This window comes from Diuraphis noxia, unplaced genomic scaffold, assembly GCF_037042655.1.
Source record: "Diuraphis noxia isolate RWA-SAM2 unplaced genomic scaffold, SU_Dnox_SAM2 contig0001, whole genome shotgun sequence".
NCBI lineage: Eukaryota > Metazoa > Arthropoda > Insecta > Hemiptera > Aphididae > Diuraphis > Diuraphis noxia.
The window spans coordinates 30373716-30386574 of record NW_028301711.1 but is presented as its reverse complement, the minus strand read 5'-3'; the positions used below and the strand labels follow the sequence as shown (position 1 = coordinate 30386574).

The window sequence follows — 12859 nt, the reverse complement described above, 5'->3', positions numbered from 1 at the left end:
GACTGACGAAACTGCTCTGCTGACATTTCAGGAATCGAGCAAGTATCATTATGCGTTAGATATATCGAACTTAACACATTGACTCTTACAGAAGAATTTTTACTATTTGTTCCAACATCTGATATGACAAGAAAGGGAATAGCCAATTTAATCTTAGAAAGTCGTAAACAATTTGGAGTTGATACAAAATATTTACGTGGACAAGGTATGATGGGGCAGCAGCAATGTCGGGAAAATATAACGGTGTCCAAGCTCACATACAAGAAATATATCCAAACGCCATTTATGTGCATTGCTCTGTGCTCACTCATTAAATTTGGCAGTTTCTAAATCTTGCAGTATACCAGAAATACGCGATTTTTTGGGAACAATTATGCGATTTCGTGATTTTTTTATCTTTCCAAAAAGAAAGTTCATATTAACATCGAAAATCGAGAACTCTTCATTATCAAAAAAAAAAAAAAAAAAAAAAACTAAAAAGAAGCTGTGTGACTCGATGGATTGAGCGATATCGTGCGCTTCACGACTTCTTAGAACTCTACGAATTTGTCAAATAAGCGTTAGAAGATATATTAAATGTAGAATTTATTTTGAGTTTGATAATTTTAAACAAAGGATTTGCTTTAGGTTTGGTCTTATCAAAGTGTCTTCAAACAACAAGTATTGATCTAATAGATACCATGTCCTAAGCTAATAACATAAAATAAGAACTAGAAAAGATCCGAGTAAATGCTGATAACTAAATTTTAGAGAAATGTTTGAACAAGTAAAACTAATGACTGCACAATTTGATATTGAAATTAAGATTCCAAGGACAACAAAACGACAGCCTAACAGACGTAACATTGAAGTGGATAACGCAGAAACCTATTACCGAATATCAATATTTATCCCATACCTAGATAGATACATCAATGAGTTGGAGAAACGATTTAAAAATCACCACACTACATTGTCAAGTTTCCATTCTTTATTTAAAGAAAATGGGTATAATGAAAATTTTATCAATCTTACAAGGCAGTATAGTGAAGATCTGGAGGACGTTGGAAATTGTGAAGAGATATTTATAAATGAATTTAAACTTTGGTAAAGGAAACTCAAAAATTTACCAGAACTAGATAAATCAAAAAATGCAATTGATGCCCTTTCTGTGTGTAACAGAGTAATGTTTTCAAATGTGTTCAAGCTTTAGCAAATATTAGCAACTCTTCCGGTGTCATCTGCTTCAAATTAAAGGTCATTTTCTGCCCTCAAGCAAATTAAAACTTACTTGAGGAACTCTACATCTGAGGTATATATATCTTTATATTATAGAAGTATTAGACATTAATAATTGTTGAAATATACAATTTATATAAGTACTTAATTCAAATTTAATTAAACTTACATTTTTTTAAAACAGGGAGGACTTAGTGGTTTAGCTATGCTATCTATTAACTGTCATCACGTTATAACCGCAGACGAATATTATTGAATTATCAAACAAGGAACAACGTTTGGAATTTTGTTGTAGTACAATATTATTAATATTCAATATGTCTATTTAAGTTGTTTTTAATTTTTAATAAAAGTATTATTACAAAAATGAGTGTGAAATCTGAATGTTTTAACAACTATGGTATTTCGTCTTTGATAAAACATTGAATTGGGCAAAGCAATCTGATAAACATATGTATATAGTATTATTTAATCCTCCCCCCAATAATACAATTGAATGTACGCCACTGATTAAATTAGTAACCTATATGTATATTAATATATATTTCCTATTAATATTAAAAATACTTAGGTTAGGTAGGTTTCATGAAATTTAAAAACTTTTTTTTGTTAAAAATTGTTGCATGATACTATTTTTCAACAATCGTTCATTAATCCTATATACAACTACCTATATGATCAAAACGTTTAAACGTACAGATAAACTATAACGTACTTTTAAAATACGTCACAAATGTGTGTATATTTTTTATTGTGTTGTAAAATTCAAATAGATAACACTATAGGTAGTTAGTCAATAGATACTCTATATTATAGTTTTTAATTACTATATAATATTTTAATTTACCTATCCACCTAGATACCTATACCTATATGTTAACTCATTAAATAACTTTCTTCGTACTACGAATTTTTAATAAAACTCTATTACCATGGATTTGTGTTGAGTGACGATTAATAAACAAAATAACATCAATATAATAGTTATAATGCCTAATTAGAGCATAATAATATAAAATTTAATTTGGAAATGTAATTCAACAATAGACGTAAGTAAAGGTATCAAATAAACGTTGAAAAACGTTGCGTAAAATAATTTTAAACTTCGTAATTTTATATAATTAATAAATGTAGACAAATAACTTATCTTTTTAATCAAATAATCTAATATAGAAATAAAACGATATTAAATTATTATTATGTTATCAATTATGATTTTACCCATAGCTAAACTATGAGAAGCAAAACAAAAGGCCAAAAATGATCTATACATCATATATAAGTCAAAAAAATTAACATACCACCAGTCAGAGAAAACATTATGTAGACTGTGACTTGATATAGGAAGTGAATGAATTCACTGCGCAGTTTAAAAAATACAATAGCAACTATACATTTTATTTATAGGAATACCAAGAAATGTGAGTGAACTACATACTTCAAAAATTATTGCTTGTTAGTGAAATTGTGAAATTGTGTCCTAAGTGTTGGTAGCGAAATTGAGCACTATAGAAATAGGTAACTATAAAAGAGCAGTTCACCTAACAAATATGAGCAATAAGAATAAGATAACAATAAATAATGATAAACCCTTTTCATTTCCAACATTATTTTCATGGTCCTTCACTCAATCCAAAAATATTATGTCGAAACGATATGTATTAGTCCTATTTCAAAACTACCTCTAACTGCAAGTCATCACCAGATTATAATCAAACATCAACATATTATTTAACATCCTATACTCTTATGCTGCACGCGACGGGGAAATAACCTTAGAATATGTGGTCTGAAATATAAACATATATACACAGTACAGTGTGAACCAAATATAAATAATACATAGGTATATCTTTAGGTATTATACGCATGTATATATACAATATAATATACATTGTACGAACCTATTATGCAGGCTCCGCGTGTTAATGAATTGGTATTACAAACGCACACACACAATTATCAAGAAACAGTATAATATAATTGTTTAATATTAAATCACCCTCACCCTGCGCAACGGTGAATTGAACGCGGGCTCATACGAGACTATAAAACGTCACTAACCCAGACACAAACCTGGCCCGAGCCGCCGACCTTTTATACATGCGGCTGTATACCACCTATTATGCGAGGGATTGGAGTTACGACGGGCCACCCCATCGCCTTTTGTCACTATTTATTAATTAATCGATGCGCGATGGATTGACGGATCGATCGATTAAACAGCATTATTATATTATATATCAAAGAAAAACTATAATGTGCACCGCCGCCGTTTGAACAAACATAATTAATTACGCGTCCCACAGACGCGCGCACATTCGTTGGCTGACTTGATATAAGAAACTTATTAAAAAAAAACTATACCTACCTTACAAAACCTTTCGACGACGAATTCCTATTCAAAGCGGCTTATTCATTTGAAACGCGCTATGATACAAACACTATATAGTAGGGGTTATATACATTATACAGGTCCATACCTATATATAAGTTTTGCCAATCTTATTTACGATTCGCTCTATTTGTATTTAGAGTCAACTACAATCAAACCCAACAGATATGTTTCCCAAAGCACAGTGGTAATGAAAATTATCATTATTATTATAACCATTATTATTAATAATATTTTAATTCCGTTATATTATGTATTAATTTTCCCCTTCCAGCTTCGCTTCAAAACCTTCACATCTCATAACTTAATTTTTATTTAGGTTGGTAGTTATAATAAACTAAAATTTATTACTAAAAACTCAATTTTTGTGTGATAGAAAAATTTTATTTTGTACCTATATACGTATAATATACATTAATAGGTACATAACTATTACCAATTACTAATTATTATTGTAAGCCAAACTCATCAAACCTTTTCATAAAAACAATAATATTATGAACACGATCAACTAATACTATAACGTTCTAAATATTATATTATATTGTATAATTATTACCAGTTTCATATTATTAGTCTCGTGTGATCAAACACTAAGCATCTTAAAAACGATAAGTATAAAATGTAAATAACTTCACCAAAACACATTATGATAAATTTATTTTACATTATAAATAGACCATCATATTTCATCATTATATTTAACTTGTAAATATGTTTATGATCTATGTTTAGATCTAAGCGACTAGCGACTAGTGGAGTATTCTCGTTCAAATTTAATCAGACACAATAATTCCATACATTTCTTTTTCTTTATTTAACTAAGTTTGGAAAAGTTATTGACGCAAACAATGGATGAGTATTATACTTTTAAAACCAGTAGGCTATGAAAACTTAACAAGTCCAACCTGTGTCCTGTTTTTAATATTTAAAACTCTAAATAACGATAAGGAATAACTTACAAGTTAGGTAAAAGATTCAAATTTAAATGAGGAAGAAATATCTAATATTTTTTAAAAGGTTGAAGTTACAAATATTACCTAAAATAAGAAACCATATAATCTATAGTCAAATCTACAAACCTACACAGTTTAGTGTAGGGCCCTAACCACAGATCTATCACAGAAAATAAAGTTGACCAATAATTTTATACCTCTAATCAAAATTTGTAGAAACCATATATGTATTTTAAATTAATATTTCCAATATATTAGTAACTAGGTTGGGCTAGGTATCTAAATTCAAACTCTACTGTAATAATTATTTTCACTATAAAATATTCCCTACCTTATAAATTATAACCAAAAAATTAAAATATATTTCTACTTTATAATTTTTGTAATTAAAACTTTAAAAAAAATTATTATTATTATATAGTAATTAGGTTACCTACCTAAAATGATATCATCTGTACCTAATTTAGGTACACAATATTAACTTGATAGTACCTACCCAAATTCAAACAAAAAACAACTAGTTTTATGAATAACCCTTTTATTTAATTTATGAAATGAATTTATTAACAATAAATATATTGGGAATATTTGTATAATATGTATTATATTGTGATACCTAAAACCCAAACTATATTACACTTTAAAATTGACATTTCAACACAATACAAACCTCGAAAAGTGTAGGTACGAGCCTTCTCAATATTCAAAGCAAACCCTAATTTTTTTTAATTACCACTGATTCTGTCAACCCATAAGATATTAAGACGTCATCTATAAGATCATGTTAAACTTAGGAGTTATGGCATAATTATCATGTGTTATATCTACCTATCTAATAAAATAATTGATTCGATAAATTTCACAAGATAAAAAAAATTTCGGCTTAACGTAAATCAAAATATAAGATAGATCATGAAAAAGGTGGCAAAACCAAACATAGAACAAAATTATCATAAAATTATACCTACTCTGACATATAAAAAAACAAATAAATAATATTTATTCTATTAGAAAGGGACAAATGTTAACAAAACCTTGCTAGAAGTATGATAACATAAAATAATCAACTACAATTATTGCCCTATAAATTACAATAGAAAATAGAGAAACTATAAAATTGATTGAGAATTGGCCACAACCAGCAAACGTATGGCACAGTACTGAGGAAACATTAGCTATACCAAACTAATAATCATGGAACCACAAATCGAAGTGAAAAATAAAATAATAAATACTTTAAAAAACCTTTGCAAAAATTTGTATGAATAAATCTATACATAAAGAACAGCTTTTGCAAAAGAAAGTAATTACAGCTAGTATCACATAACCATTGCAATTGTGCGTAGGTATTGCGTACAAGTTCAAATGTAATAAATAGCGTTGATAGATAAATGAAATTATTAACATAAAGTTAAAAGCTCCAAAAGCTGAAGTAAAAAAAAAATAAAAACGATTTTAAATGAAATCGAATTTTAAAAATAATGTGGTTGCAGTATAATATAAAGTAGGCCAACTGACCAAGGTATATGACAAGGTATAAGGTAGGTATGTAAAATGTTTATAATGATAAAATGATAGCTTAAAGGTCAATATTATATGTAATTATACATTTTCAAACTATTACGACTAAATAATTTTACATGACCATTAACCAGCTGCCCTTTTACTTGAAAATAATATCTAAAGATTACAGAACAATACGAAACACAAAAATATTAATTGTATTTGTTGAGTAAGTTTAAAAAAAAATGTTATATTGAATTCAAATTATCATATTATATATAATATTACGTTACACTAGCAAGTTGAATAAAAATAAAAATATGGCTATCGATTAGAAACCAAAAGTTTAGGTACTAGATGATATCTAGTTTTTTTTATAGAAATATCTATATTTAAAATTCTGAGCGAATGTTGATTTTACAATCATGTTTTTTTTTTAAATTTATTATGTACCAATATATAACAAAAAATAATCGAAATAATGCTTCAATTTTCAAGCTTTGGTATTTATACCAATAGGAAAATGATCTAATATATGCATTCGGGAGGTCCTAATTTATAATTCTTAGTAGTTTATAAAAGCAGGAAATTTTCCGCAGACGTTTTTGGTTTAATGTGCTCTAATTTTATGTAACTCTAAAAAAAATTATGATATAGATACATGCAATTTTCAGTTAGTGTTTATATTAGAATTTTCTATACACCAAGCGATTTTCAAAATATTTTAACTCTTTTTGAACAATATACATGCATATGAAATTTTCGAGTATTATTAGTTTTTATTTAATTAATGTTGATATAAAAAATGTTAGCTCAGTCAAATAACTTGGAAATGTAATACTGAGTTCCTCATAAGTTGTTGTTAGAGAAAATTAAAGATGAAATTGAGCGTAAACCTAGAATAATTATTCATGAGCATCTGTGGTTTATATTTTGAAAAATTTGTGTAAATCACGAAATTTTGCAAAATATTGTGAATTGAAAATTCATAAAAATTATTCTTTTTAGATTTAATATTTGAAAATGCATACAATATTTCTAATAAGTTTGTCTACCTTAATAAAAAAAAAAAAATGTTTACTGGAAAGTCAAATACATTGCTAAGAGCATATAAATTTTAAATTTTACAATATTGGATGAACTCGATTTCTCATTAAGCAATATTTTCTTATTTTGTTGTAATTCAAAAACGACCAACCGTAAACAATTGAAATTTACTGTACCTATGCTTATTTTATCATTTTCTATATTTTCTGTTAATGGACATTCAATTTTCAGTTTTTAGTTTTTTTTCTTTGAACGTCAATAAAATAGTATTTTCAGAGTCAAAAAACTTGAAAAAATAATGTAACGTTCCTCATTAATAGTTGCAATATTATTTTAAAAATATTAAAAATAAAAAGCAAGATATTCTCATAACCATTTCAAGCTCAAATTTTGACAAAATTTCATATTAAAACCAATAATAAATATTCTAAATATTTTGTTGTTTTTAAAAATGTTATTCGTGAATACCTATACCTGAAACATTTATAGAGTAAGTATATTATATTTTAGAAATCTAATGACATTTTCAAATGCAATTTTTTTGACAAAAATAAATTTAACCCCTACTATAGCAGTTATGGCTAATATAATAAAATAAATTATTTTAATTACAATAATATCATAAAACATACCTATTTAGTAATATTATAGTTATATTAAATTGGCTGACAGACCGTCATCGCTCACAATCGTTTTACGTATAGGTACAAGGGTTTTATACCATTGAATTCAAATTTAACACATCCATTCAGTGGCTTTACCCAACGTTATTTTTGTTTCCATCCATAAAAATAAATACTAATATTTAGAAACTTATTTTGGCATATATGAATATAAATCTTAATAAAGTAATTACCTGCAATTGTTCAATCATTGTTAATTCTACGATATTAGCAATTATAAGCAAGAGGAATACTATTTACGAGGCTAGTATTTTTTATTTCTTTTTTGAGAAGCGTACGTACTTTATCAAGTCCAATTCTATTTGTCACATAAACACACAAAACACTATTTTTATGTTAAAAACGGACCTCGGGTCTTTCAAACCACTTGAAAAGACTTAAAACTATTTATTATTTACATTACAGTTTAGTTATACACGACCAATCAATTTATTAACTTGGTGTTTTCTTAATGGAAAGCTATAAATAGAATATCTCTATTCTCTATTATCTATATTTCTTATAAAAGTGAAAATAATTTTCGATCCCTAAAATAACAATTTTATAAATCATTCTATTCACATATGAATTGAATTGAAGTTCAAAAAATAACTTTTTTTGTACATTCTTTCAGTTTATTTTACGCACACTAAATGCTCACAAAATAGTCTAAAGATTCTAAACGAAATGTTTATTGTCTTCAAAGATATATGAAACCTACAAAGGCTACAATTGCTACATCAAACCTTGTTTTAGAAATGGTGGTTGTATCCGAGATAAGCTCGTATTTAATAATTTACCTATTGACGTTTGTTAAATTTATATTTGCTGGAGATAATAAAATGTCGATATAATTATAGAGCATAATGTTTAATAATTATTATCAGTATAGGTATTAGGTACTTATGCATGAGGGAGTACCTACCTACTGTGTACACTGTACTAATGTACTATACCTACTCGATATAATTTATTATCTAAATACTCAAATCCACTAACAGTATACTTGCCCTACACATTAATATCACCTATGTTCTATAAGCTATAGGTACAATGTTAACTACTTAATACTCAACACATGTTACAGGTATGCAGTCATCATAAAATCCTCTACTCTCACATATCATGCTATAAATGACAATATTTTCTAAACTAATCAATATATTAAAATAAATTTAATAATATTAAGATACATTTTAATAATAATAACTAGATAGTTTTAAAATATTTAAAAAAATTTGTTTTAATTTCTTTTCCCAACCAAATGAGTTCTAAGAATTAAAACCATTCAATTTAAAGTCTACATTTGTAGTTTTTCTGTAAATTATGTATACCTACTCATATGTTGACCAAATAATAATTTGGTTTAACTAATTAACAAAAATATAAAGATTTAAGATATTAATACAATACCAATTCAACCAATGTAAAACTTAACCAAAACAAGATAGTATTTTACGTTTTTATTTCAGTAAAATTCCCACATGTACCTACAAGCATGCAAGAGCTTTGCATTACCCTAAATTGTTGTTGACCGATCCGAACTAAAACTCAATTAAAACCACGACACAACCAATAATTTCTGAAACAAAACCAGCTAAACAAAAATGTTAGTATAATAAAGAATTTAGTTCTAAGAATTTAAATTTAAGAATTAATCATCACTTTATCAGGTTGGATCCAACATATTATTTTTGAAAAGGACCACAACAATTTGACAGAACTCGACCAAACTACCTAATATTAAGTGAATTTAACAGAGATCATTTTAAAAACTTAAACTGAACGAAAAGGCATAATACAAAATTAAGCGTATACGTCAGTGATTTATTCAAAATATTATATTTATCAGTCCTAACATTAAAATATTTCAAAATATCCCTCTCAGTAATAATGTATTGATATACAAGTATATATACAATCATAAACTTATATAACTTATTATAAATTATTATTACTATATAAATACGAATATGAGAATCATGTCTTAGTCGCTTAATTAAAATTTACTTTGTATCGACAGCTTTTATGATATAAATATTTCGTAAAAATAAAAATAAAAGTTTCAATACCAAATATCAACTACCTACAGTTAACAAATAGGTAGCGGAAAAATCTTTATAGTAGTTCCCTACCTAATTTTATTTAAAAAAACTGATACACTCTAACCATTATTTTTATATTTATTCAACTAGCGTGTCTTGATTTAACAATTACGTTATTAATACCAAACAAATGTTTGTAGATATCCTAACTAATAACATTAAAAAGTAGTTTTCATTATTAAGAACACAGAATAAATATTAATTGTAAACCAACCGTTCCATGAATATACCACTTTCTGGATAAAATGGCAGAATATAAGTTCAAAACCACCAATCCCGCTTTCAATCTAGACATACCTATCTAAAAGAATCACACACTCACACGACTACACTTCATAAATTACGAATCATAATTAGGCGTCTAAAATACCTACCTACTGATAGTAATTTTAGTAGGAGGGTACATATTTGAAACACATTTACAATTAATATAGCCTGTAAGTCTAATTTTTCTAAAAATTAGATCGATATTATACAGTACCTATTTTAAATCTAAAAATCATATTCTGAGTTTCTACTTATTACTAATATAATGTACAATATATTATAATATATACCTAATGAATATGAAAAAAAAAATAAAAAAAAATTAAAATAAAAAAATATTTTTAGAATATATTTTTTTTTTTTTTTATAAAAAAACGTAAATATTTTGGACAAATACGATTACCTACCAACAGCTGATCTAGATCATATATATACCTATTACTTTTCGTTAAGTACCAATTTGCAATTTATATCAGCTGATCAACATAGTAAACGGCAGGTGGGTTTTTTTTCATAAAAATAATTGTATATTTTTACCTCTGTTAAATAACAATTTAAGCCCTATACTAGCTAATTTACCCATTCAGAGCTCACAGGATTGTTTTAGTAGTTACTATAATTACCAACCTAACTTCTTAATAAACGGGTTAGGGCCTTAACAAACAAACTCACAGTGTAATATTTTATAAGTATACTTAACTACAAGAAGGTACTATAATAATTAGCCTTAAATAAATGCCTGTACGGCTGTACCTACGGCTATATTCATCATTAAAAGCAATATAATATTAAACTTAGTTATTATTTGCTAACATAAAAGTATGTACTACCTACCTAATTTAAGAGATGAAATTATAAATCATCCATTGAGTGAGCATTAATACATAATAACAGTAAATTAATAAATAAAAATAACACTTGTAGTAATAATAATACTCCGAGTAATAGGTAATAACAACCAGCAATTTGACTATGATAATAATCACAAAGCATTATTAGTGCATAGATTTGTTTTAGTATGCTATACTTAAAGTGATTATAATTGTTAAAAATAAGGATACATATTATTTTAATTTTTAAATAACATAATAGCAGTATTTAATGAACTTAATCAAAAGACTTATGAAAACCAGACATAGTTGCATTAACTTTTTTTTTTTAAACTACCGTTAAAATTATGTATACATATTGGGATAACGTTTCTATGATTGAAAGCAAGTAATAATAAACATTTTTTTTTTTAAATTATTTATCTAAATTAAACACATTTAACAATTTATATTCGTAAATAAAATAGTATAAGAACTATCTTTAAATCTATTTAGAATTTCTTTAAATCTAATTAGAATTTCTTTAAATCTAACTAATATAACGAATACATCCATTTATTTATTTTGGTATAATTATTTATGTTAATATTAATTATGAAAAAGTGAGCTTAATTGTTGAATTGTACCAATACCTGACGGCCGTAAGTGAATATTGTGTTTTTTTCGAATAGTGTATTATTAAATTTATTTAACTATTAAAGTATTTAACTATTTTAATTTTAATTTAGCAATATATAAAACCATTAAATCTAATTACATAAAATATATTATATTATAATTTATGATTTATAAAAAAAAGTTGTTATCATTTTATCAATTTTATCACATTTTGATAACTGCGAAAAAGGGGCTAAATATAGACAATATTATATACGAACACAAACAATTTTTTCCTGTGATGATCCATTTGTTAAAAAAACACAGGCACAAAATACCAAATTCAGTACGTGTTCAACCTTCGAACGTATAATACGTGTGTACCGCGAGTTCGCTTTTATCATCAAGCTTCCGATAGCATATCTCACTCAAATCGCCTCAGGTAATATGAACATTATCTGACCATTAAATCCCCCAGCATGTCAGCCAACCCCCCCAGGGGAACCTCACCTAGGTTAAAACCCCCAGCCATAGGTGCAACAGCCCAAAAACCACAAAGGAATGTTACTACCAAACCTCTGGGTAGGCCTTCCAAAATTATTACAACACCAACTAAACTCAACAATCAAATTGCAAAACAACAATCCAGTCCGAACACATCATTAGCGAGCGATAACGTGGCTGCTAATCACAGCACCGCCGCCGCACTATCTACGTTACATAATGCCTCTATAGAGTCTATCGCTAATGATCCCATTAGTAATACCGATAAAAACTTCACCGTATTCAATTATCCATCGATACCGTCGTCTCCAATTAACACTCACAACATAAATACTCCACAACACAGTAATACTGGTATCACATTTGCAGCAATCGCCGCAAACGACAAAACACCGTCGAGAGACCAGGCGTTAGTCTTCAACTCTATTGACGGCATCCCACAAAAAGATTATGTGCTAGCAGTTGGCAAAATAGTCTCTCCTAAAAATATCACATTCGTGTCTAGAATTTCAAACAACCGGTTTTGCATATTCTTATCCAGCAAACAAATCTTAGATAACTTAATAGAAACGCACCCCTTCATATCAATAAACAACCAGGAATTACCTATCCGAAGATTAAACAACCCAGCCAAAAGGATAGTAATATCTAATGTCTGCCCGTCTATCAACAACCAAATCATCCTAGAACAACTCAAAATTATCAACATAACACCTGTCTCTCAAATAAGCCACCTCAAAGCTGGAATATTCGCGGAAGGGTACGACCACATTCT

The 12859-nt window shown here is 27.2% G+C and overlaps 1 pseudogene; it reads left to right on the top strand.

Annotated features, from left to right (window-relative positions):
- Positions 1–720: 720 nt before the first annotated feature.
- On the top strand, positions 721–1474 carry LOC149060544 (52 kDa repressor of the inhibitor of the protein kinase-like; annotated as a pseudogene).
- The last annotated feature ends 11385 nt before the right edge of the window (positions 1475–12859 follow it).